Here is a 25,386-nt window from a genome sequence, read left to right as displayed (position 1 = left end):
GTTAGTGTAAATGTATTTCCCCTCTTCTAACAAAGAAAGAATATAACCTTTATCTTCCCATGTCACATAGGGGTTCATAGTAGAGTACAGGTTTAAAGAGTTCAGGCTCTGGAATAATATAAACCTGAGTTTGGATCATAGCTATATCAGATACTAGATGTGTGCCCTTGAGAAACCTACTTAATCTTTCTGTGACTCAGTTTCCCTACTTCAAAATGAATTATTGAAAGGGTTGAATAAGTTAATGAAAATAAAGTGATCAGAAGAGTATGTGGTACATGGTAAGCACTTAGATATTCATCATTATCACTATTAATAAAATTTCATACTGTGACCTCTTAAAACATTGGTTGGACAGGAGATATAGGTAGAAAGACTAACTAGAACATAAGGCACTTTAGAACAAAGTTTGTTATTTGTATTCTTTCAGTAGTTTCAAATCAGGGCAACTCAAGTTTGAATTCTGACTTGCCTAACAATTACCTGTATGTCTTAGGGCAAGGTACTTCACAAACCTAAAACCTAAGTTTTCTCAACTAACAGGAATAATATTACTGTCTTATAGTCATGTTGTGATGTTTAAAAACCATCAACATGCCCAGCCGGTGTGGCTCAGTGGTTGAGTGTCGACCTATGAACCAGTAGATCATGGTATGATTCTGGGTCAGGGCACATGCCCAGGTTGCAGGCTCAATCCCCAGTGTGGGGTGTGCAATAATTTTCTCTCATTAATGTTTCTATCTCTCCTTCTCCTTCCTCTCTGAAATCAATAAAATATATATTTAAAAAATAAAAATATAAAAACCATCAACACAATTTCCAGAGAACCCTAAATAGTAGGCACTAAATACATGTTAGATACCATTATGACTTTTAATATTTTATTATCCTAATCAATACTTGTTGGTTGGTTTTAAAATAATAGGGAATGGTAAAGGACACAAAGTTTAGAATGTTTGGTAAATATCCTTATTTAAAACCAAACTCTTACAAAGAACTTATATGCATAGTCCATGGACAAATATTAGTGTGGGGAAGGCCTGGGTAGGGGACTGATGTGGGATGGAGGGGGTGAACAGGGGGGGGAAAAGGGGACATTTGGGGGTTTTTGGCACATGCCCACAACCCGGGCATGTGCCCTTGACTGGAATCAAACCCAGGACCCTTCAGTCTGTAGGCCGACGCTCAATCCACTGAGCCAAACTAGCTAGGGCCAAAAAGGGAACGTTTGTAAGACTTTGAACAAAGTTAAAAAAAAAAAAACACAAACTCTTAGACTGGAAGCTTTTGTATACATATTTGTACTGCTACCTTTTAATAGATATAACTCCTGGCTTGCCCATGCCAAAATTCATTTTTTAAACAAGTGAAATTGGACAAATATGAAGTTGCATCTTTAGAATATATTACTTAAAATAAATGGCCAAATTTTCACATACGCAATGATATCTTTTTTTTTCCTTTTTCTTTTGGTAAGGTTGATATATAATGTAAGATGTATTTTATAAGGACAAACCAAAAAGTGTGTTCCTCTGAAAATTACTAATCCTACCTAATAATAGACAAATATGCAAATTGACCATACCTTCGCTATGCCCGCAATTGGCCAGGAGGTGCAGGGGGGCGGGACTCGGGGTGGCAGGGGTGGCCGATTGGGCTGGCGGGACGCTGAGCTCCCGTCGCCAGCGGCGGCTCGAGCTCAGCGTCTGCGCCATGGCTGTGCTGCGGCACAGAAGGGGCCTCTGGGGCAACGAGCTCACGTCCCACCGCGGACCATCAAAAGCGGGAGAGCTGGGTGCCTGTCCGCTCAGGCACCAGGCCTTTCAGAAGCCTTCGCTGCGCCGGAGGCTTCTGAAAGGCCTGGTGCACCAGCAGACAGGCACCCAGCTCCCCCGCGATCGAAAGTAAAAGCGTGGGAGCTGGATGCCTGTCCACTCAGGCACCAGGCCTTTCAGAAGCCTCCGCCACGCTAGAGGCTTCTGAAAGGCCTGGTGCACCAATGGACAGGCACCCAGCTCCCCCGTGATCGAAAGTGAAAGCATGTAGGGGACCCTACACGTGCATGATTCAATCATGCACTGGGCCTCTAGTCCTTTTATAATAGTGGATATCAGAATAATCCACTTGCAACCAACTTCCTATCCTCTAAATTTTTTAGCAGAACTTATATAGAGATTATAAATATTTAAAATGTGCATTTTTAAAAATTTGACTACAACCTAAAGTCGATAAATGAGATTATTAACAAGCCCTCATTACTTAGCAGTGACCTCTGATAGTACTCATTTTAAATTTGCCTTTGGGGATTTTAATTGTTCTTAAGAGGCTGTGGTTTCCCATTATTTGCACATTGTACATGTCATTGTATACAATCAAAATCTCATTAAACGTCGGATTTTTAAGAGTAAATTTAGAATGACACCTGACCTTCACATATTATACTGTGATTTTGAGGTCATTGGAATGGTATACTGTTTCCAAAAAAGAATGTGCCTATGTTGGGCATGTATCAATGTATGTGTGTGTTCTCAATTCCATACTGTATGTAAAAGAATGATAACACTGAGAATGCAAAATTATATTTTTACTAGAGGCTTGGTGCATGAAAATTCATGCACTGGAGGGGGGGTTCTTCAGCCCAGCATGCCCCCTCTCACAGTCCGGGAGCCCTCAGGGGCAGGAGGTGACCCGGCGATCAGGGGAAGTAATGCCCCATCACACCTCTGCTGCTGCCACTGCCGGCAACACAAGCCTCGGCTGGCCCTGGTTACCTGAGCCTTGGGCGTCCCTGGGTGGCTGAGCAGCCACCATCCAAGGCTTGCCTGCACCTTGGGTTGGCCCTGTGCAGCTGGGCAGCCAACATTAGAGGCTTGCCAGCCCTGGGCAGCTGCGCTGCCACCATCCAAGGCTTGCCTGCACCTCCAGCCAGCCCTGGGTGGCTGGGCAGCTGCCATCCGAGGCTTTCCTGTGTCCTGGGCCGGCCCTGGGTGGCTGGGGCACTGAGGGGACTAGGTAACTCTGGAGGCAGGTGAGGCAGGTGCGTTGAGGGACCAGACTCACCTGGCGGCTGGCCTGGCCTTGGGGCTGAGGGTACTGGGTGCCACCATCTTGTGGCTGTGGGTGCCATCTTTGAGGGTGGGGCAGTCAATTAGCATATTCCCTCCTTATTGGCTGTGGGCACTGCCATCTTTGAGGGCGGGGCAATCAATTAGCATATCCCCTCCTTATTGGCTATGGGCGCCACCATCTTTGCAATGGCATGAGGGTCAATTAGCTTATTCCCTCTTTATTAGATAGGATAACTATATTAATAATTATCAACTTGGCATATGAAACTCAAATTGCTTATCCATTCTCAGTAATATATCAGCTCAGTTATTCTTCAAGAGATGGAGATGAGGTGTGTAGACAAATCCAGGGGTTATGACATGAACCCTTTTATGGAAAATATTTTTGCAAAATATCTGGTTCAGAGGTTCTGTTTTGGGTTCCAGACTGAAGTTTAACCCAGTGCAAGGTTAAATGCAACATATGAAAATGTATCTAGCATGTTTAAACCCAAGATTTTGTTTTCATTGGCCCTAATTCTTGTATACATAAACATTCAGAAATGTCATTAGATGTTTTAGGATTCATGTATAGTTCCTATACTTTTATTTCCTAGTTTAGGTATTATAAAATTATAGGCATTAATGATCAGCTTACCCAAATTGACATTTACCTAAATGATTACTTATATATTTTAAGCAAGTTCCTATAACAATACTAAGTTTAGTGGATTCAAATGCTCATCTTATTTAAAGAGTATCAATGTTTTTGTGCCATTTTACCCAACAAAATATATGCTCTAGCAAATGCAAGCAGAGTTGAAAGTCCTTGTCATGGCTGTTCTGCTTAAGATACTGAAGATGTTCATGAATATTTTATAGGAGCACATAGTCTTAAGAATTTCTAATTGCCAACATAATTTCTTAAAGGTAGATTATAGATATATGTTAGACATAGAGGGCATTTTTAGAGGTTGCTATAACACATATCTGCCATTTCCTTTTTATAATCTTGAGCTATTAATTGAAATAAACAAGGTTGCCATTCATCCAAACAATTTGTTAATATCCACTATGTACCAGGTACTTTTCTAAGTGCTGAGGATACAAAGAAGAAATGGATAAAGTTACAAGCTTTGGGGTTTTATCTATCAGAGTTCAGATTTCATTAGTTTAAAATATTTTCTATATAAACAAAAATGTATAAGTCATATGATTTTATGTCAAGTACTAGAGACCCAGTGCATGAAAATTCATGCACTCAAGGGGGTCCCTCAGCCCAGCCTGCACCCTCTCACAGTTTGGGACCCCTCAGAGGATGTCCACCTGCCAGCTTAGGCCTGCTCCCCGGGGGATTGGGCCTAAACCAGCAGTCAGACATCCCTTTCACAATCCGGGACCACTGGCTCCTAACCACGAGCCTGCCTGCCTGCCTGATTGCCCCTAACAACCTCTGTCTGATGGCCTGATGCCCCTAACTGCTGCCCTGCCAGCCTGATCACCCCTAACCGCCTCTTCCTACTGGCTTAATTGCCCCCTAACTGCCCTCACCTGCCAATCTGGTCTGACCACCCCCTAACTGCCCTCCCTTGCTGGCCTGATTGCCCCCTAACTGCTCCCCCCTGCCAGCCTGATTGCCCCCTAACTGCTCTCCCCTGCTGGCCTGATCACCCCTAACCACCTCTGCCTTGGCCCCTGCCACTGTGGCTTTTTCCAGAAGGATGTAGGAAGATGTCCAGTCTAATTAGCATATTAACCTTTTATTAGTATAGATATATCCTCTCCACTGGGGATGTAATCCCCCTTAAATAAGGTTAGGAGAATTATCTACAAGGAAATAAAATTGTAATCACATGGCATTTCTTTCAATTAAGTTTTTGAAATGTTGGATGGATTTAAAAATGTTCTTCATCTGACTCCTGCTCTCTGCCAGTTCGAATCTTGATATTATTCCAATAGATAATCTGGTTTCTCTCCTTCTCTCACTAGCACTGGTACAAGGATGGCTTTCAGCCAAACAGCTTTGGTATATTTCACTCATTCTTGAGAATTCCAATTTGGCAATAAGTTTCCTAGCTTGTGTTTAAGACTCTGGGTTCAATCCAGATTTCACACTGAGTAATGTCATCCAGAGAATATGCTAGCACCCCAATAGAAAAATGCTCAACAGGTCATTTTGCTAGAAAGCAAAAAAGCGCAAGGTCAGAATGATGCTGATAGATCCCCTCCCTTGTTGTAAAATTTATTTTACTGTTTAATCCTGGCTTGCACTTGGATTAGTGTTTTATTAGTAAACTAGAGGCCCGGTGCATGAAATTCATGCATGGGGGTGTGTGTCCCTCAGCACAGCCTGCACCCTCTCCAATCTGGGATCCCTCTCACAATCCAGGACTGCTGGCTCCCAACTGCTCGCCTGCCTGCCTTCCTGATTGCTCCTAACCGCTTCTGCCTGCCAGCCTGATCACCCCATAACCACTCCCCTGCCAGCCTGATTGATGCCAAAATGCTTCCCTGCCAGCCTGTTTGCCACTAACTGCCCTCCCCTGCAGGACTGGTCCCCCCCAACTGCCCTTCCCTGCAGGCCTGATTGCCCCCAACTTCCCTCCTCTGCTGGCCTGGTCACCCCTAACTGCCCTCCCCTGCAGGCTTGATTGCCCCCAACTGCCCTCCCTTGCAGGCCTGTTCCCTCCCAACTGCCCTCCCCTGCTGGCCATCTTGTGGTGGCCATCTTTTGTCCACATGGGGGCAGCCATTTTTGACCACATGGGGGCAGCCATCTTGTGTGTTGGAGTGATGGTCAATTTGCATATTACTCTTTTATTAGATAGGATAGTAGCCTGGTGCATGAAATTCATGCACGGGGGTGGGGGAGTCCCTCAGCCTGGCCTGCACCCTCCCCAATCTGGGATCCCTCTCGCAATCCAGAACCACTGGCTCCTAAGCACTCACCTGCCTGCCAGCCTGATGCCCCCAACTGCTCTCCTGCATGCCTGATGCCCCTACCTGCTCCCCAGCTGGCCTGATGGCCCTAACTGCTCTCCCCTTCTTGTCTGATCCTCCTAACTGCCTATCTGCACTCCCCTCATGCCTAAACCCCCTAATTTCCTATGTGCTCTCCTTTCCTCTCCACGCCTTCAGACCCTGGAGCAGGAGTGCTGAGAGCTCCCCGCCAAGGCCCTGCCCCCATTCTGATGCCCCCCCTCTGGGCCGGGCAGCGCTGTGGGCCTGCACACGCTTGCACCAGTGGGGCCACCACGGCCCATCCTCATGCCCCCCTCCAGCCTCATGTTTCAGTGGCGCAAGTCCCACCCCTACCCCGCCCACCAGCTCCTGTGCGCACGTACCTTTGACCAGTCGTGACTGGGACACCATTAGGACCAATTAGCATATTACCTCTTTATATATATAGATGTTCTAATTAAAACTTATCATGACATGAAGTGCTTAATGCATTTAGATTATTGGATCATGTAGATCTTTAAGTGTTAGAAATGATCATAGAGATAATAGTAAATAAATAGCAAGTGGTAATAAAAGTTTTAGTAATGATTGAATCTGAAGTATGCATACATTTATTAAAGTGTCAGATAGATAGACAGATAGCTAGATAGATGGAGAGATAGATAGATATAGATAGATAGATAGATAGATAGATAGATAGATAGATAGATTTAAACCTCTGAAAACAAGTATAATGACAACATAGAATTTATTTTAATTGTCTAAAAATCATTGATCCAGAAAACAATTTCTCCCTTTAAAGAAAATCATATTCATTTCAGGTTTAAGATAAGAATAGGAATAAATAAGTGCAATGATACACTGCCCTTAAAATCAGGAGTCTAAACTGTTTACAGGAAATACATGAGAAGTCTTGAATAAGAAAATGCCCTGCAGAGTATTTGTTCACATTCACCAAAACAGAGCAAGGCTTTTTTAAGAGCAGGAAGAGGTTTGCAATGATTCTCTATAAAACAAGGGATATTGTCACCCACCAGTTTGGCAAAGAAATTGACAAATAGAAGCTAAGTATGTTGGTGGGGATTAAATTGGTATAACCTTTTTGGAGGGCAATTTTCCATATTAAAATGATTTAAAATTTGCATATACTTTGACCCTACAACTCAATTTCCAGGATTATATTTACAGAATTTTAACACAAAATATTATGATAAGTGAATAAATGACCAGAAAAAGCCATCAAATCAAAAAGAAAAACAGCAAGTGAGGAAGAAAGAAACAGAATTTACAAGAGAGTCAGACAACAATGACCAAAATGACAATTTTAAGTCTTTACCTATCAATAACTACTTTCAATGGATTAAATTCTCAAATCAAAAGACATATAAATCTCTAGTAATCAAGTATCATCTGCACTTCTAACTAATTTTAATCATGCATGATCTTGTACACACCATAAGGGTTTTAATAATTTTTGCATAACAACATATTATAGTACAGTTAGGGTCTCTAAAAAGATGTTTGCTAAAATGTTATCCAAGTAAAGGTTGTTATGAAGTAGTAACTTTTTAAAAGAGGTGTTACAGAGAAAGACAGAAAATCTGAGTTTGAACCTTGGGTATGTTCTCAATTGAAGAGCAGGTTAAAAAGAAATACTTAGTGAAGAAGTGGTCAAAGAAATAGAAAAGGTATATTATAGTCCCAAGGAATCCAAGTAAGGAACTTGATATGGCCCTGGTGAGCAGGGACCCTATTATATTTTTTGAAACATCATCATGCTTGACTCATACAATCCTAAACCTCCCGCATCTGGATCACAGCCGCTGTATGTTTTGAAGGGAATTTTCCTTTCACTGGCAAATATTTGACCTGTTTAATGGCCATTTCACAAAACTGAAAGATACAAATATTTTTTTCAATGTAAGCAATTTGGGAACTTTCCACTGTGCTGCCAATGCCATGAATGAACAGATGTTTAGTAAGAATTTCTTGACAATGTTGAGAAAAGTTGACTTGGAATATTGTGTGCTCTAGCAGACATTACATGAATGAGCCTTAGGCATATAATGATCAAAAATACCTGAGGTAGCAGAATGTTCACCAAAGCTCTGTAGAGTCACACCAAACAGATTCCTTCTAGGAGAAATGTGGCCTTGTCTAGATTATTATGGAGCACACTATGGATTAAGTAGTGATACTGTTAGATATAAGGGATAGATACTAAGGCAGAAGAACGGGTTATTATCACACCCAAGCAGTCCTGACACCTGCCAAGACAAGACTGTCAACAGTCATGCCACAATGAGAAGGGGGAGCTTAAAACCCCATATGCTAATCCCAATACCACGGGGAACCTTGGAGCTTGCAACAAAAAGATATATAAACCTTAAAACCCCAATGGTGGCGTACTCAGACTAGCTGAGATGCCTGCTTGTGCTTTATACCACGTATCATTAATAAATTTGTTTGTTTCACTTCAACACTGCAGTTTAGCATTGGTCTGAATTCTTTCTTATGAGTGTGTCAAGAACTGAGGAGGAGAGAGCCCCCTTCCTACTCAGGAGGCTCTCAGGTAACAATACTGATAATGCTGCTACTAATAAACCAAACTGTATTATTTCAAGATACAGTAATTAGTCTCTAACTAATAAAGGAATTTAAGGTAATTATTTCTAGGTTCTAGGCATTTCTCTGCATGTGGAAAATAGATGATTTGCTTCCAAAAGAGCCTCAGTTGAGAAAAATATATTGTTGATCTTCCTCAAACTTACTGTGGTATAGAACATCCTGTTCCCTTCTAGTCTTCATCTTCTATTGTTGATAACAAGGTTTAAGGGTAAGCCAATCTCCTGATGCTAATAAACTGGTTAGAGGCAAACCTATAAACGACTGTGTTTATGAACCTAATGTAAGTAAGCTATGTGAAATTCAAGAATACCTGGTTCAGTGAGCTATCCAAAGTAAGAAATATGCATGTCTCACAATTTTCATTTAAACTATTTGAAGTAAACCATTTCATTAATACAAAAATAAAACAACTTAATAGACATGTTATAAATTATTTAGATAGAGACTTATATTGTTACATAAACTAATTAAATTTCCAGTGACATGTAATCTGATAAAATGATGAAAAAGTGCTTGCAGCAAACATATTCCACAAGGATTTGGCTCAATTGTATATCATTTGACACTTTGGAAATAAATTCCTTATTAAGTTGAAAGTGATAAATTTGGTTAATAGTAATTATATATAGACCATGTAATTAAAATATAATAAAATTTCAACTCTTAAAAATGGGTTCTATTTGGGATTTAACATTATACCAACTTGGAGCTAGCATAAAATATAAACTTATTTTTAATCATTTTCTAAAATTTTAATTAAGGGGAGAACATGGTTATGAAGCTAAAATATATCAATAATGTAATGGAAATCTCAAATAACTGAATAAAGTATACAAAACAGAGAGATAAAAGACTTTAATACTATGAAAATACCACATTCTGATGCCAATCACATGAATATTATATAGAAAGAAATAACTGCATAAAGTATAGTCCTTTAAAACAGCAGCTAATCCAAAAATAACTCACACTTATGTTCTGAGAATTCACAACTTTTCAAGTAAAATAGTGAACCATAACTTAAAGAAAACCTTCAGGATGAACATCAATTTAATTCAATTTAAGAAATAGTTATTTACTATCTACCATGTGCTAAGAAGGCTCTGGGGATATAAAGAACTATAAAATGAAGGTTTCTGCCCTTGAGAAAGGAATTCATAAAGGGAAGTAAGATGTATAAACAAGTTTTGTTTCTCAAAAGGGGTTGACTGCTACACTCTTCATATGAACATACTATCATGAGGGCACAGATGAATAATGAATTAACTTAACATGGGAATCTACAGAGAGAAAATGCCTGAGATCAGACCTCAGAAATGAGTTTAACAGATAGAATGTCCTTTCTATGCTTCCCTAAGAGTATGACATCATGATCAAAGACATAGGAGGACTTGGGGTGCTCACAGAAGAGCATGGAAGGAGTTTAGGATATTGATTCTCAAACTAGAGTTAGAAGAATTAATCCATCAAAATTTCATATGGAGTAAAATGAAAATAAATTATTCTAAGGTCCCACTTCCAAAGATTCTGCTTCAGTAAAACTGGGATCTGGCTCAAGAAACTCTAAAATCTTCTTTGCTTTGAAGCCCCGTATTTTTGATTCAGCAGATCTAGAATCAAATGGTCCCTGGACCATATTTCAGAGACATTGGCATAGAGTGTTGGGATTGGGGAGTGGGTGCAGGGAATACCTGAATCAAGGCTGAGGTTGTAAACCTATATCAATAAAAAAAAATATGGAAGATTTTATATTTCACTCCAAGGAGTACAGTCCTTATTTTGTAGATAATGAGAAGTTACCAAAATCAAAGTAGCTTAAAACAACAACCAGATAATTAATTCACAATTCTTCAGGCTGTCTCAGTTGGATGTTTCTTCTGATCTTGGCTAGTCTCCCTCATGTATCTGTAGCCAGATGTCGGTCAGGTAAGCAGCTACTAGTAAGTTGATCTGTGCTAGTTGATCTACTCTCCGGTGCATCAATTAGGACAACTGGGCTGACTCAGCTCTATCACATATTCTACCAGTAGGAGGCTAGCCTAGTCTTCATCATGGGACAAGGAATAGATTCCAAAGCAAAAAGTGGAAGCATTAAAGGACTGTTGAAACCTAGGTTTGTAACCAATATAGCATTAAGTTTGTCACATTCCATTGGTCAAAATAAGCCACAAATTCACCCTGAATTTAAGGCCTAGAGAGGTAGATTACCTCATGATAGACATGAAAGAGACCAGAATTTGCCTCTCCAAAATAAGTCCTATTGGCATAAGGATTATGTTGAGTTGGTTATTTTTTTAAAAAATAGCAGACATAGACCCTGGCTGATGTGGCTCAGTGATAGAGTATTGGTCCAGGCACCAAAGGGTTGTGGGTTCAATTCCTGGTCAAAGGCACATACCTGGGTTGCAGGTCCATTCCAGGCCCCAGATGGGGCACATGCAGGAGGCAACCAATTGATGTGATCTCTCTCTCTCTCTCTCTCTCTCTCTCTCTCTCTCTCTCTCTCTCTCCCTCCCTTTCTCTCTCTCCCCCCCTCCCTCTCTCCCTCCCTCCCTTCCCCCACCCTTCCTCTCTTCCCCTCTTTTGGCTCTAAAAATCAATGGAAAAATATCCCCAGATGAGGATGTAACACAAAAATTAAGTTTTCCTTCTTAAGAGACATTTACATTTATGAGGGAAATATCCTTTTGTAAGGGTGTTTCCCTTTTTGTACCAGGAAGAGGAGGCTGACTCTAAATCTGGAGAAACTGTTATCAATGGAAAAGGCAGAAAGTTAAATCTGCGTAACAACTTTACCCACTTTACTTGTACTTTGCTTGAAAATATGGCTCTCTACTGCCATTTTGTGAGTTACTCAGTTTCCCTGTGGGAGGTATTTGTGTTATTAAACTTTTATTTTTATCCTGTTTCTCTTCATTTTCATAGGTAAAACATCTAGCATAGCCGCTGGCACAAGTTAGAAATTCAGTAGATGGCTGCCACTTTTAAACAGGCTAGAGATATTAGCATAGCAATGTTCCAGGAAGATTCCATTGACAGTTCAGTTGGAAAACAATTAAAAGTAGTAGGGACTAGAGAGAGAAAAATTAATTTAACATTTTAGCAATAATCAATGAGAAAGATAAGAAGAATACATATTAAAGTAATGGCAATAGAAAAAAAGAGAAAATGGAGTTGATAACTATTTGTTAAGTATATTCAACTGGTTGAGTATATCAGAGTAGTTAAGAATATCAATTTTGGATTCAGACAAATCTAGTTTCACATGTTAATCATATCACTTTAATCAAATCATTTAATTTGTCTAACTTTCAAACTCCTCATCTGTAAGATGAAAATATTGTTATCTTGATTATTGATCTATAATTGAACATTGATAATTATAATTATTAAATTACTTCTTGGTGGTATGGATATGGACATAGTATCTGGCACAAGACTAAAGGACTTTAATTGGGAGATGACCAAATATTGAACCAAGGATGACTCAGATATCTTAGACAACAGGTTACATAACAGAGCCATCACTTGAGATTAGGAAAATAGGAAAAGCAGTGATTATGAGGGGCAAACTTCAGTAGTATGGACCTTATGGAAATGTCTAGAGTTCTGTTGACACTGAGGTATGTATGTGGTGGGGTGGGGAAGCTATCCTAATAGGTAATATTTAGGGCTATATAAGTAGATAATATAGCCTAGGGAAATCATATAAAACAATACCTCATTTTTTTCTTTTAAACCAATGATTCTTTCTAATAGACATATTTATGTATTGCTCCCTACTTACTGCCTCCTGTACTTGTTTTAATTTCTCATCAATATAGCCATACCCTGCCTTCCTTCCTGTGTTACTTTATTTTCTACTTATCTGCTTCACCTTAAAAAATCTATCTATATAAAAGCCTAAGCGACTGTTCAACCATTCAATCATTCAACTGGTCACTATGACACATACCCACTACCAGGGGACAGACGCTCAATGCAGGTGCTGCCCCCTGGTGGTCAGTGCGCTCCCACAGCAGGAGCGCCACTCAGCTGACTAACGGGTGCCAGACACAGGGCTTAGGGCTCGTGAGCACTGCTTCAGTGGCATGAGCCTCTCCTCAGACACTCTCCCTGCACGCCCCTCCCCCATCTGGACCAGGACCAGGATAAGGACCAGCATTGGGACTGACTGGGTGCGAGCCTGCAGCCGCTTCTAGGTCATGGGCACACCGGTATTGCCTTAGGACAGGCAAGGACCACAGCAGAGGGGCAGCAAGCCTACCAAGCAGCAGCAGTGGCAGGCACAGAAGGGCTGGGATGAGTGGGAGCGGCGTGATGCCTGGCTGTGGTGCCTGGCCTGGGCCAAGGCTCCTCCCTGGCTGCCTGCCACTTCACACACTACTACATCCCTCGGGGGATGTTGGACTGCCAGTTTCGGCCTTATTCCCTGCAGGCCACACCAAGGGACCCCACCAGTGCACAAATCCATGCACCGGGCATAGTAAAAAATAAAAACTTGGAAGTAAGGCTGGCTGCTTAGGGAGGGGAGGAGGTGGAGTGGCAATGAAGGGGTTAAATTTTGGATTGTGTTTGGATTTGAATGTGCTAGACAGGAACTTCTTTTTAAATGTATTATCTGCATGAAAACTTTTCAACCAAAAAGTTTGATAGTTTATGAATAATGAGAAAATTTATGTGGAATATTCTAAGATAATTTAAATGCATTAAAGCACATGAGTTCATATACAGAATGAAAAGTATTGTTACAAATAGGACTGGCAATATCCTTTATATCTTAAATGGGGAAATGTATCATTTCTTATTATAAATATGTTGCACAGGTTTTGTGGTCACCACAAGTCTTGAGGTTAAAAGTTCTATTCTTCAAAAATATTATTTTTCTGTTTCTAAATAACCTTTGCATTCAAACAGAAAAGTTTATAGTTGAAGTAGGCCTTCACTTTAAACCTAGTTAGCATACAATGGACTTCTTTGTTCAGTGTGCTTCCCTGATCACTAGGTTGTAAAGTTCTGCAGTCCCCTTTTCCTTCTCTTACTTAGCTTGCCCAGAAGGGCAGTACCCACACACGAGGTTTTGAATTCTCAAAGTATTAATATCAACAAGATTATTTCATCTCAAGGTTTTTTATCGAATATCATTGTGACCAATATTTCTTTTGCTTTTAAGCAAGACTGAATCAAAGAGCTTTTTAATAATTAATACTTTCTATTTCTCACTAGAAAATGTTAAGATATTTATAAGATTTTTTTCCTACATTCAGCATCTCACTAACCTCCATTCAAATAGACCATATATTCTGTTTCATGTCTGTTTCCCAGCTTCCTTTTTTTCCCCCAGCTAGAACCTTCCCTCTTAAGAAGTAGACATACCTCTGCTGAGAGCAGACATAGATTCTAGGGTTCCCTAGCTTGAAGAAATAGTGATTATGTACAAGAAGCTAGGGCAGGGGTAGGGGACTCACCCCTGGAATAGAAAAAGTGATTCCCTCTGGGATGGAGAAAAGAGAAAAATCAATGGGTTTTAAGCTTTCTACTCTCCTGGTACCTCAGGAATGCAGCAGGACCCCAAAAGTAATGGTTACATGGGAAAGGAGGCTGGATCCCAGACCTGAGGCTCCGAACATTGGGGTAGTAATACTGCAGAGAACCCTTGACCACATGGAACTTCTATGGCCTTGAAGGAGGGCCTATTAGCAAGAATTTTGTGGGGGCAGAGTTCAGAGTCTTGTGATGTATATCCTCATCTATAACAATAAAAGTGTAATATGCTAATTAGACCAGACAGCCAAACGACCTTCCGGACGTCCTTCCAGATGACCTTCCAAATGAAGCGGAGCTGCGAGGGCCAAGGCAGCTGCTGTGGCTGTGAGGGCCAAGCCCCTTGCAGGAATTTCGTGTATTGGGCCTCTATTTATCATATAAGTCTCCAGGACTCTGACACAGCACAGGGATGAAGATGGAACCCCCCAATAATGCCAGAATAGAATATCCCACCGAATAAGTGAGATAAGAATTCAACCACCCAGGGTGCCCTCAAGATAACACCTGGGACTTTACAGCCATCCCCGACAGGGACCTGCTTCCTCAGCTGAGGTCCCACAGTCACCGAGATTCCAGCCAACCAGGGCACATGGGCTCCTGTGAGTTCAGAAGAATGCTCCCCTCTGGCGGGCCAAACACTTTAACCCAGGAAACGGCAACCACGCAAGCAGCAGCCACGTGAGCAGTCTGCCCCCATAGGAGGAGAACCAGCTGCATGAGCTGCCTGCCCCCTGATGAGAAACAGCAGCCTTGCACACAACCCACTGCAGTCCGAGGAGCAGCAATCTCACTAGGAGCCTGCCCCCCATCCAAGGAGCAGCAGCCCCATAGCAGCCCACACCCATTCCAGGAGCAGTGGCCACACAAGCAACCCGCCCCCATTCGCGGAACAGCAGCCACACAAGTAGCCCACCCCTGTCTGAGGAGCAGCAGCTCCACAAGAAGCCTGCCCCAGTCCAAGGAGCAGCATCCCTGCCAGCAACCCACCCTTGTCCAAGGAGCAGTATCCCCTACAAGCAGCCCACCCCCGTCCTAGGAGTAGCAGCTCCCCAAGCAAACAAAAGCCTGGGGCCAGAGGACTTCACAGGGGCGTTTTAACAAACGTTCAAGGAAGAACTAAAACTTATCCTCCTCAGACTCTTCCAAAAAATTCAAGAGGAAGGAACACTTGCAAGCTCATTCTATGAAGCCAGCATCACCCTAATACCAAAACCAGATAAAGACACTACAAAGAAAGAGAATTACAGGCCAATATCCCTCATGAACATATATGCCAAAATCCTCAACAAAATTCTAGCAAATCGGATGCAGCATTACATCAGAAAGATCATACACTATGGCCAAGTAGGATTTATCCTGGGGATGCAAGGATGGTATAATATCCGCAAATCAATAAATGTGATACATCACATAAACAAATTGAGAGGTAAAAATCACATAGTCATATCAATTGATGCAGAAAAAGCATTTGACAAAAATCCAACACCCTTTTTTTTTATTGAGGTATTATATGTGTACATATCTTACCACTACCCCCCCACCCCACACCCATACATGCCCTCACCCCCAGAGTTTTGCGTCCATTGTTTATGCTTATATGCATGCATACAAGTCCTTCGTTCCAACACCCTTCTTTGATAAAAATCCTCAAAAAAATGGGAATAGAGGGATCATACCTCAACATAATAAAAGCCTTATATCTTGCCAACATCAGACTCAATGGGCAAAAACTGAAACCATTTCACCGAAGAACAGAAACAAGACAGGGATGCCCACTTTCACCACTCCTGTTCAACATAGTTCAGGAAGTGCTAGCCATAGCAATTAGACAAGAAGATAAAATAAAAGGTATCCAAATTGGAAAAGAAAATGTAAAACTGTCCTTATTCTCAGATGACATGATACTATACATAGAAAACACTAAAGACTCCATCAAAAAATTCATTAGACTTAATAAATTAATTTGGCAATATAGCAGGATACAAAATTAACACCAAGAAATCTATGGCAATTTTACACTGAGTGGCCAGATTATTATGATCTCTGATTGCATAATAATCTGACCACTCAGTGTAAATCCTATAAAATAAAAGACAAATATGCAAATTGTCCCCTCGACCAGGAGTTCGACCAGCAGGCAGGCCAGTCAACAGCCCTTGTCCCCTCCCCCTGGCCAGGCTGGCCGGACCATACCCATGCATGAATTCATGCACCGGGCTTCTAATATATATATACACACACTGAGTGTCCAGATTATTATGTGTTCAGAGACCATAATAATCTGGCCACTCAGTGTATACACCAATAGTGAACTTACAGAAAGAGAGATTTAAAAAAATCCCATTTACCATCGCACCAAAAAAAGTAAGATACCTAGGAATAAACTAAACTAAAGAGGTAAAAGACCTATACACGGAAAACTACAGGACACTGAAAAAAGAGATAGAGGAAGACATAAACAGATGGAAGAACATACCGTGATCATGAATTGGTAGAATCAACATCATTAAAATGTCCATACTACCCAAAGCAAGCTATAGATTCAATGTACTCCCCATTGAAATACCAATGGCATATTTCACAGACCTAGAACGAACTCTCCAAAAATTCATCTTGAATAAAAAAAGACCCCAAATAGCTGTAGCAACCCTGAGAAAGAAAAACAAAGTAGGTGGGATCTCCATACCAGATATCAAGCTGTATTACAAAGCCACTGTTGTCAAAACAACCTGCTACTGGCACAAGAACAGACATATAAACCAATAGAATAGAATAGAATAGAATAGAATAGAATAGAATAGAATAGAATAGAGAACCCAGAAATCAACCCAAACCACTATGCTAAATAAATATTTGACAAAGGAGGCAAGAACATACAATGGAGTCAAGACATTCTCTTCAATAAATGGTGTTGGGAAAATTGGACAAATACATGCAAAAAAATGAAACTAGACCACCAACTTAACACCATACACAATAATAAACTCAAAATGGATCAAGGACTTAAACATAAGATGGGAAACCTTAAAAATACTAGAGGAATCCACAGGCAGCAAAATCTCAGACATATGCCGAAGCAATTTCTTCACTGATACAGCTCCTAGGGTAAAGGAAACTAAAGAGAAAATAAACAAATGGAACTACATCAAAATAAAAAAGTTTCTGTACAGCAAAAGAACCATCAACAAAATAATAAGAAAGCCCACTGCATGGGAGAACATATTTGCTAATGTTATCACCGATAAGGGTTTAATCTCCAACATTTACAGGGAACTCATACAACTTAACAAAAGGAAGATAAACAACCCAATCAAAAAGTGGGTAATGGACCTAAATAGATACTTTTCAAAAGAGGACATTCAGAAAGCCAAGAGACATATGAAAACATGCTCAAAAGTCACTAATCATCCTAGAGATGCAAATCAAAAGGACAATGCGGTAACATCTCATACCTGTCAGAATGGCTATCATCAACAAATCAACAAACGACAAGTGCTAGAGAGGATGCGGAGAAAAAGGAACCCTTGTGCACTGCTGGTGGGAATGCAGACTGGTGTAGCCACTGTGGAGAACATTATGGAGTTTCCTCAAAAAACTAAAAATGCAACTCCCATTTGACCCAGTGATCCCACTTCTAGGAATATATCCAAACTAATCAGAAACACCAATCAGAAAGGATATACGCACCCCTATGTTCATAGCAGCACTATTTACCATAGCTAAGATTTGGAAACGGCCTAAGTGCCCATCGGCAAATGAGTGGATTAAAAAACTGTGGTACGTCTACATAATGGAATACCATGCTGCCATAAAAAAGAAGGAATTCTTACCATTTGTAACAGCATGGATGGAACTGGAGAGCATTATGGTAAGCGAAATAAGCCAGTCAGAGAAAGATATTTATCCCATTTTCCATCGCACCAAAAAAAGGAAGATACCTAGGAATAAACTTAACTAATAAACACATGATGTCACTCCAACACAAACTGATGAACAAAAACAGATGCAGAGACAGAGAAGCATTGATTAGACCATCAAACCTCAGAGGGAAGGTAGGGGAAGGTGGGCGTAAGGGGGAGAGATCAACCAAAGGACTTGCAGGCATGCATATAAGCCCTAACCAATGAACACAGACAACAGGGGGGTGAGAGCATGAATGGGGGTGCGGTGGGGGCCAATGGGAGGATAAGGACACATATGTAATAACTTAATCAATGAAGAAAAAAACAAACAAATAAAAAATTAATTCAGAATTACAATCAAGTTGATTAAAGGGAAAAAAACAGTGATGTTTCTGGTACATACAAGTTGGTATAAACAAAGATTGGTATCCACAAATGAACTTTATGTAGTTTATATCATGAAAGTAGCATTTTTTAAGTTTTTCAATATAAAATATTATTTAATTTCTGAATGAACATTTGCAAACTATACATGCCATTAATCTGTAGCCCTGAGGTTCTGATACTATCACGTCCTACATCCTTACCATTCAGAAGAGCCAAGGACAGAACTTAGGGCAACAGCAAAGTTAAGAACCATACAATTTCACTCACATATAGGATATAAAACTGAAAGTAACAAATGAACAAACAAGAAAAACAAATGAACAAAATCTCATGGAAACAGACAATAGCATGGTGGTTACCAGAGGGAAGGGGAGTAATGGGTAGTAAAGGTTAAAGGAGGTTAAATATATGGTGATGGTGCATGCACATGTACAGTGAGGATTAAGGCTCCAGAGAGACACAGCTTCCCCTCTGACAAGCCTCTATGCAAGGACCTGAGCAAAGATGAATACCACTTCAGAAAACCACCTGAACAATCTATATAGAGACCACATTATTTGCAGAAATCATCATCTTCAGGCCAGTGTAGTTCAACAATATGGGTGTGTGCCCTCTGCCAGGCTGCCATCAGAAATACCTACAGCCAACACTCAACATCAGTTTGCCCCAGAGTCCAGTCAAGGGCAGAACACTGACATTAGCAATAGGGGAAAAACCAAATGGACTAAGGAAGAATTGAAGCCCTACACATACACACATTTAAAAAATGGAATCTCACTGTACTTACTGTTTTTCAACTGTTCTTTCTACTATGTACCATGAACACATGTCAATGCTGACACATATATTTCTATCAAATCATTTTTGATAGTTGCATAAAATTACATTGACTGCAAGTACCATTATTTAACCAATCCCTATTTGGAGAAAACTCTTTGTTTCATTATGGTTTAAAAAAAACAAAAAAACTATATCCTATCATAAAGATTATTGTGCACACTCGATTATTTACAATAAATAGAAGAAAAATTATTAGGTCAGATGAGTAGACTGAAAGATTCTTAAATTATTTGTACTGCTAAATTGCTTTACTGATTTATATTCCTGTCAAAGGAGTAAGAGAGCATCAACTTCCTGGAATCTTCACCATGACTAGATGTATCAGTTATGTATTGCTACAGAATAAATTACCACAAACATAATGGCTTAAAACAATATACATGCATTATCACAGCCTCTATTTTTCAGGAGTCTTAGCATGGTAAAGCTATGTTCTCTACTTCAGGGAATCACTAGCTGCTATCAAGATGTCTGCTGGGCCATATTCATATAGACAGGTGCAACTGGAGAAGAATCTACTTGTAAGCTCACTCAGATTGGTGGTAGAATTCATTTCCACATGGCTAGAGAACTGAGAGTTTTATTTTTTCCCCAGCTAGAACCCTCCCTCAACTCCTAGAGGCCTCCGAACACTTCCCTACCATGTGTCCCTTGCATAAGCAGTTCACACATAACATCTTACATTGTCAAGGCCAATAATAGTGTAAGACAGACAGCTCATAAGAGAGAGTCTTACATGAAATTATGTACTCATTCAAGTAACAGCCCATCACTCTTCCTATATTCTCAGGGTTAGAAATAAGTCACATGTTCCATCAAGCTGTAGTGGAGGGTTTTCAACTGTTGCAGAAATTACTATGCGACTGGAAAACACACAACGAGCACTTGGAAGATTCAGGAAAAACCCTTTATTGTAGATGCAGTAGTGCGGTGACTCAGGGGAGTCATTCTCCAAAGCATGAGCACTGAATGAGGGGGGTCTCTTCCATTTATCCCCTTGGTTTCTTTGTCTCCCAAATATGGATCAGGCTTCCTGACTTTTTGTAGGCTTTGCAGCCCCTCTGACAGTGGTAAGGGGGAATGGAGATTATGACCAACTGCCCAGGCTAGCTGGCACCAGCAGTCAATCTTCTGTGAAGGCTTTTTATGGCCCCTTCAGATAAACAGGTTCTGCAAGCTAGCAAGGACACAAGCAGAAAGGGGGATTGGGGCTAGCAAGCATATGCATCAGAATGCAGGTTGCGGGGGTGGCGGGGCTCAGGCTGCATTCACACAACAATGGTGTGGACATTAGAAAGGAGAAGTCATTGGAAGTCACCTTAAAGTGTGTTCACTACACTAGATATTCTCGTTTGTTTTATTTTTATAAATAGTTTACATATTAATAATTGCTTTAGCCGAAACCGGTTTGGCTCAATGGATAGAGCTTCGGTCTGCAGACTGAAAGGTCCCAGGTTCGATTCTGGTCAAGGGAATATACATTGGCTGCGGGCACATCCCTGGTAGGGGGTGTGCAGGAGGCAGCTGGTCGATGATTCTCTCTCATAGATGTTTCTAGCTCTCTATCCCTCTCCCTTCCTCTCTGTAAAAAATCAATAAAATATATTTTAAAAAAATAATTGCTTTAATTTGCAATTAGTTTGCACTTCTTTTGCCTTGATAATTAAAAAATAATTTAAACAAAAAAGTGGTCAAAATATTAAATGTTGTTCACATAAAAAAGTAAGAGAGAGCTCACAGTTCTAGCAGAAATTAACTATAAATTGCCTAGAGCTCTTTCTTTACTGAATTTAAAATGACCAGGTATCAAAATAATATCAAGAGAAGCAGTATTTCATGATGTTTATGAGAATGCATGCTACAGCTAGAATGCTTGTGTTTGAATATTGGCTTTACTGTTTGCAAGCTATGAATCTTTTTGTCAGTTACTTAACCTCTCAGTGTTTACATCTGTAAAATATGGATGATATGATTAAGTGCTTAAACTTACTGAGCACTTTCTATATTCCACACTTTCAAAGCACTTTAACATGAATTAACTCATAATTGTCACAGTAACTTTATGAAATAGATATTTGAAATATATTATCTTAGAGTATGGTGAGGATTAAAGGAGTTAATTTAAAGGCCATAGAACAGTGTGTGGCACATAATAGGCACTCAATAAATGCTAGTTATCATTATGATGATATGTATAGTACTGTGTTCATGTTCAGTGCTCTGGGTAATACAACATCTATAATATAATATTTAACCCCCAAGAAGACTACTGAGAAAATAACTGATTCACAGGAAAATAGCAAAACCAGGATCACAGATAATTCATTAGGCAATATATGATTAAGTGCCCTGCATTATGGCATGGTCCAGAGAATCTGGGAACTACTAAAAGAGGCAAGCCAAAAATCTGTTTTAATGAATGGGTAGGCATAAATTTCTTGAGGGCAGTATAGATAGATAGATAGATGGATGGATAGATAGATAGATGATAGATAATAGATAAAATAAAGAATGGGTAAAATTTGGTTTTAAAATGGAAATGGGAAATTACAAATGAATGAAACAGTTGGTTCAAAGGCCAAGAAAAAAGAATGGCCAAGTGAATTAAACATTATAACTACATTATAACTGGTAGTGTTCAGGAAGGGAACAAGGTGAGGCTAGACAGGAAAGTTTACACTAGAATATTGATGGCTTTGAGGTACTTCATTAATGTGAATATCTATTCATTTAAATATAGTTTTTATTATTTATTTAGTGAACAAAATGGTGATTTGTCATAATGAAGACTATCTTAATTAGAAAATAAAATTCAATGCTAATCTTACCTTCCATATTAGGAATGGAACAACCAAATATCCTCAAGCCTTCACTGCCTCTAATATACCACTAACCTATTCCTCAAGATTTATCTCATACAAGCTTCCGCTCCAAAGAATTACAAAGTCCTGGAATATCTACCATCATTTATTACATGAAGACATAGTATTTTTCATCATTAGGAAATTGTAAGTATATAAATTATTACTTCCAATAAGAGGACAGGATCCTGGGTGATTTAAAGCAAGAAAGGACACTACTGTTTATTAAGCATCTAGTGCATTCCTGCATTTGAGGAGGCTAAAAGGGGTAATTCCAATGTAACCCTCATATTTGGAGGCTAGTGATCTAAATCCAAGCCAACAAGCTCAGTGCACATTCCTGATAACCTATAATTAAGTCACTACCTCTTTCCCAGATACTGGTCTTGCAGAACCGGTTACAGAGGCCATTGGACTGTGGACAGTGCACTGCCCAGAGGGAGGGCTATTAACTCTGATGCCAGGCCAGACCATCAGATATGGCCTGGAGACCCCCAACACCTGGGGGCCTTCTTGCAAGGCCCGTGAAAAGGACCGGGAGCATGATCCATATTTGTGGGACAAAGATCACAGGGAGGGAGATATAAGGGAGGGCCCCATGCGTGTTCCTTCACTCATATTTGGAAGACTGTTCCCTGAGTCCGCTGTCGTATTAAACAGTGTCCCTCCTACTTCCTCAGAAGCGTCCTTGGTCTTCTTGGTCTTCTGCAACAGCTGTTTTCCTGACCAGGAAACCAAATATGCTTGGCTTTTTTGGCCTCCAGTGAGGGGACAGGGCTTGGGGCCTGGGGGTGCGGGATAGGCCTCCGGAGCGCGCCCTGCCGATTTTAGCAGAATTGAACCGGGGGACTCCTGGCGCTCCTGGACCTCAGCCTAGGACCCGGCCAGCATCTGGAAAAAGTGGACAGACACTTCTGGGCCTGTCGACAGAAACTGTAAGGTAGGGGCCCCATTCAGTCAGGCCCACTCCAGTGAGTGGAAGGGGAGCTTGATCACCTCCCTGGAAATCATAGGACTTCATCAGTTAAATTGGTCAGGAATCAGGAATCGGGTGGGTGGACTGTGTTTTTAAACTCTGAGTGAATGTCTGGTGAAAGTGTGTGAGTGTGGAGGGAGAATGCCTGCCCTCTCTTATCCTTTGTGTGGCTCCACGACCTTGGTTACGGAGTTCGATTGGGCCCCAACCTGCGGTTCCGTGATTTGTCATATGGCATAACGGTGACTCACCCCCACGTGGAGGTGACCAGGCCGGGGTTTATACAGGTGCACCTTAGCTAAGACAAATCTAAGCTCCCAAAGGACGCGGCCAGGCGGGCATCTGAGTGAGGATCTGTGAAAACAGGTCACCCCCTTCCTTGTCTGTCTCGCGCCACCAATCATCATGGGGTCGGGACAAAGTAAACCCACTGTTCTCAACTGCATGTTGAAAAATTTTGAAAAGGGTTTCAATGGAGACTATGGTATTAAAATGAACCCCAGAACACTGAAGAAATTATGTGAAGTAGAATGGCCAGCCTTCAGGGTCGGCTGGCCCTTGGAAGGCTCCTTAGATAAGGGACTGGTCGGGGTGGTCTGGAATGTAGTCACGAAAGATTCTGGACACTCGGATCAGTTTCCCTACATAGACAGCTGGTTAGAAATTGCTCAAACCTTGCTGCCTTGGGCCCAGTTCTGCGTGTGTAACAAGGGACAGAGTAAAGTTTTAATAGCAGGAGTGAGGAGGCAGGCAGGGCAGGTGCAGGCTAAGGAGAGGCAGGCAGGGCAGGTGCAGGCTAAGGAGAGGCAGGCAGGGCAGGTGCAGGCTAAGGAGAGGCAGGCAGGGCAAGAGCAGGCTAAGGAAAAGCAGGCAGGAGAGGAGAAAGCAGAAGAGAAGCAGGCAGGTGAAAAGAAACAGGACCCTCAGAAGGTAACCCAACCCCCTGTTCTGCCAGGACCCCCTGAGGAAGTCTCGCCAGTTTTACCACCTCCATATGTGCTACAGGCAGCACCAAGTGCTCACCCCGCTGGTCTGGAAGGTCCAGAAAGTCTGGAAACACCACCCCCCTCCATCTCTCCTCAACCAGGCTCTCCAGAGCCAGTTGGGCGGCGCTTGTGTTCAGCCAATCAAGGGCCCAAGCCACAACTGGCACGTCAGATGCCTCTCAGGGAGATTCGGGGTGCCCAAGTGCTTGTGAAGATGGGACCTTGTAGGAGGGAAGGCCAGTCCATTATTATCAGCCCTTTACCACAAGTGACATCCTGAATGGAAACATCACACCCCAGCTTATTCTGAAAAACCTCAGGCCATGGTAGACCTCCTAGAAACGATTTTCCAGACCCATAAGCCCACCTGGGTGGACTGCAAGCACCTCCTTTTCACGTTCTTTAACACTGAGGAGCGCATGAGAGTAGTATCAGAGGCTCGGAAGTGGCTCCAGACCCAGGCCCCAGCAGGAATATTAGATACAGACAGATGGGCAAGGAAGGCCTTCCCAGATGAGGAACCTGATTGTAACCTGAACTCAGAAGATGGAAGGGCCAGGCTAGAAAGATATTGGCTGGCCTTCCTCCAGGGGGTCAGGGCCAGAGCCAAGAAGCCCACCAATATGGATAAAATCTCTGAAGTTTTCCAGAAGCCTGACGAAAGTCCAGCAGCTTTCTATGAGAAACTATGTGAGGTATACCAAATCTACACTCCCTTTAACGCTGAGGCCCTGGAAAATCAGACCATGGTAAATGCCGCTTTTGTAGGCCAAGCCCAGCCTGATATCAGGATAAAATTACAGAAGCTGGAAGTGTTTCCAGGAAAGAATGCCACCGAACTGCTGGAGATAGCCAACAAGGTTTTCATCAACCGAGACAGTGTGACAAGGAGGGAGGAAGAAAAGAAAATACAAAGAAGGGCCAATATAATAGAAGCAGCTTTTAGAGGCTCAGGCTCTCAGACAGATCAGAAAGGGAAGCAAGAATACAGACCAGGGGGAAAAGGAAAACCAAGCCTGAGACGAGACCAGTGTGCCTATTGTAAGGAGACAGGACACTGGAAGAATGAATGTCCCAAATGACAAAGTAAGAAAACTGGACCCCCTTTTCCGCTCAGTCGGTATCAACCAGAGCCACTCGAAGCAGATCTCATTGGGCTAGCAATGGCTGATTCCGACTAGGACAGACCAGGCTCTTTTCAGCTAGGCCCCCACGAGCCCATGGTCAGAATGAAAATTGGGGGCCAGACTG

This window comes from Cnephaeus nilssonii (genome assembly GCF_951640355.1).
Source record: "Cnephaeus nilssonii genome assembly, chromosome: X".
In the NCBI taxonomy this organism is placed as follows: Eukaryota; Metazoa; Chordata; class Mammalia; order Chiroptera; family Vespertilionidae; genus Cnephaeus; species Cnephaeus nilssonii.
This window is presented reverse-complemented; position numbering follows the sequence as displayed.